Genomic DNA, 2,413 nt, shown 5'->3' with positions numbered 1-2,413 from the left:
CCGGAGCCGGGGGGCCCCCCCCCCCCCGCCCCTCCCCTCCCGGCGCTGTTGGCGGCCGTTGCCGCCGGCGCTTTCTGGCGCCTTCCAGAGGCGAGGCGAGGGGGCCGTCAGGCGGCCGGGGCTTCTCGTGAGGTGAAGCTGAGCACAGGGCGGCGCCTCGCCGTGCGTGTCGTTGAGTTTTAAAAGCTTCTTCGAGGGAGCCTAGTGAAAAAAGTGGCGGAAGCGTCGCGGGTAGCAAAAGCGAGGCTACAACCCCCCCGACTTGAGAAGCCGGTGTGCCGCCACACGGAGCTGGAGGGGGAGCGGGTGGGCGGTTGGGCCCTGCGCCTCGTGTGGGATGCTGAGACCATACAGTTGTGAAGAAGAGGAGAGTATAACGGAAGGGGCCACCACAAGAAAAGAAGAAGATGCCCCAGGCGTCTTCCCAGCAGGCTGGGCAGCGTTGTGGTGCTCAAAGAGGATGTGTCGATACCCATGCATTGTGGACCTCTAAACAGAATTTGCGTGATGCGTTTCGGGCATGGCTGCCATCTCACTCTCCTTGGCAAGGAGGAAGAAGAGCTGTTAAGCCTAGCGTAATAATGTCCAGTGATCCGAAGGCAGTGATCACAAGAGGTGAACTGTTTGCCTTAACTAGGGACGTTAAAACTGAGAATTTCCCCCTCTCTGGCATTTGAAACACTTTTTTTTCTGTGTGTGCTTTTATGCTATGCTGGAACTGGTGTAGGTGTGTTCCTGTAATTGCCCTGGGGAGCAGTGCTCATCTGAAGGCAAGAGGGAACGAGGACAGGGTAAAAATACATCAGAAGTTCCTCTGATGGCAGAACTTTGCAGACAGTTTGTAAGAATATTCAGCAAATTATCACTTCCTGGTGTAGAGAGAGTGCATTGTTTTCCAATGCTTGTGGTGTCTAGAGCATGAGACACATGTTTGTGCAGCTTCTAACATTTCATCACAAGGTATATACAAAATATTAATATGCTCCTAAACTTTCACAATTAACGCTGTAATCTTCTTGGCAGTACACTTACTACAATAAAACTAATTTGCTCATGATATGGAGCTAAATTCATGTACTTCATGGGGAGGGAGGTAACATACGTGCAATGGAACCACTTTAAATTGGCATCTTGACTTCTCCTGTTGTTGCTGAAGTCAAATCTCAAGTCATGTCAGACTGCCAGAGTTATGAGGTTGACTGGAAAGATACCCATTTAAAAACTAAAGGTGTTCTCTGTTTCTTTTATTTGCCATTTGGTTTTGAACTATCATGGTGCACTTCACTCATGTTTTTAGACTTTTTACCATGATTTTAGGGACTGCAATTTTATTTAGTAAGGCTTCTGTGTCTTATATGATTCGAGGAGCCAGGTGTATGTAACAATATCACAAGACTTGTGATAAGACCTCTGGTCGCTCTTACCTTTAAAAGAGGAAGGAGCTGAAAGTACCTTTTAAGCTGCTTTAAGAAATTACAGTAGTGTAAATTCTTAAGCTTCTTTAAGCAGTTGATGTGGACTGATGCCCACTGACATCCATTCAGAGGTTCTCCCCTTCTTCACAGAATGCAGACTTCAAGCATCTGTAACTCTTAATTTCTGTTGGGTTTTGCCTTCTAAATATGTATGCTCCTTACTGAGCATTGCATGTTGAGCTTCACAGTTAACCCTTCTGATGCATGTGGAGGGACATTGTAGCAATGTTACTTTAATTTTTCTCCAGGAAGCTGTTTTTGAAAACTGTGCCTTCGTTCAAGAGAGTTGAATCGTTTTTTGTTAAACTTTGAAATAAGAAAATGGTGCTCTCAGGGACAATTCTGAACATGTGAGGTTTTCAGCGCTAATGATTAGCGTACTAAAAATCAGTCTCTAAAATGAACTCTTGTCTTCTTTGCCTTACATCTGACCATGCAGATGTCTGCTGTGTGAGTGACTGCCAGCAGTCATGATGTATACCCTTTCATGAAGGTGTAAATGATAGAAACAGAGTATTTGTGGGTTTGCATACTGTGTTGTTAGTGGAAGCAGAGGTTCTGCCTAATATGAAAATATACGAGTTTAGAGGATGTGTTTTCACCAGTAAGAGGAGGTATCTTGAATGGAGAGGACTTGACTTATTTGTTTAAGCCCATTTGGGTGTTTCTAAGTGTGAATTTGGAGCAACACAGTGGTAAGAACTAGTCTGGAAGTAAAGTAGAAGGTGCAGGAAGGGGGATTGTTTGAGGTGCCCAGTGTTTTACTTCTAGAAACATTCTGCGGTAGGACAGACCAATAGTGAAATTTTACCCTTCTCTGCTAAATATAGCACCTGTAGTGTATGTTATTTGTGAATCCCCAACGTGTTGTATGACTTCCTCTGTAAGACAGAATATGTTGTGGGACTTCCAGAGGCAATGCTGAAGACAAAGTCAGG

The sequence above is a fragment of the Haliaeetus leucocephalus genome, unplaced genomic scaffold (assembly GCF_000737465.1).
Source record: "Haliaeetus leucocephalus isolate CR32 unplaced genomic scaffold, Haliaeetus_leucocephalus-4.0 Scaffold566, whole genome shotgun sequence".
NCBI lineage: Eukaryota > Metazoa > Chordata > Aves > Accipitriformes > Accipitridae > Haliaeetus > Haliaeetus leucocephalus.
This window is presented reverse-complemented; position numbering follows the sequence as displayed.